The following is a 797-nucleotide window of genomic DNA, read 5'->3' on the forward strand; positions in this document are numbered from 1 at the left end:
ACCAGCAGGACGGGGGGGTACTTCCCTCCTCCTGCTGCTTCCTCCTCTGCCTCCCCCCCCCGCGAGTATCGCGGGTCCCCCCTTGTAATTTCTAAAAGCTACAGGTGCTCCTTTTATCATTTTGGGGTTTTTTAACCCCCCGCTGTATTTTTTAAAAGATATCAGATTTTTTTCTTCAAACCTGGGGCATTTTCCAGGTTTGTAAAAACATCTGTCTTGTCCATTCATGGGTCCAGTCTCCAGATTTAAGTATCCTCAGCTTTGGCCAACCTGGCTATTAGAATATAGATGCTTATCAAAATGTGACATTCTGGTAGAGATTCTGGCTTTGAGATCTTGTAGTATATTTCCAGTTTTGTATTATACAGAAGTTTTTTCCTGGAGAGTTTATTTAAAGAGTAGATTTCTGCTTTCTTCTGTAGATTTTTAGGAAGTGAGAATCCATTACAGTGCTTCTGTTTATGGTTAACCTTCAAACCTGTGTCCTTCCCTTTTCCACTTCTCATCTGTTGGTGTGTAATTAACTAATTTGTATGCGTTTCACAACTTGGACCCCACTTTTTGAGATACCTTTTTCTAAACAAGTTGATATTCCTTAGAGAAATATGCAGAGCAAACAAACAAACCCCACAACACCTTTTGAAATATGTTTTGACAGGAGTAGCTGTTCCCCCTCCTCAAAGTGGATAGAAACATGAATAATGCAGAGACAGAGCAGTGAGCATATTATGCAGAGAAAAAGTTGGTGATATTGACATGATGAGTCCTTACTCATAAACATTTCTTCATTATCTCTT

The sequence above is a fragment of the Gekko japonicus genome, unplaced genomic scaffold (genome assembly GCF_001447785.1).
Source record: "Gekko japonicus isolate JY-2015 unplaced genomic scaffold, Gekko_japonicus_V1.1 scaffold296, whole genome shotgun sequence".
In the NCBI taxonomy this organism is placed as follows: domain Eukaryota; kingdom Metazoa; phylum Chordata; class Lepidosauria; order Squamata; family Gekkonidae; genus Gekko; species Gekko japonicus.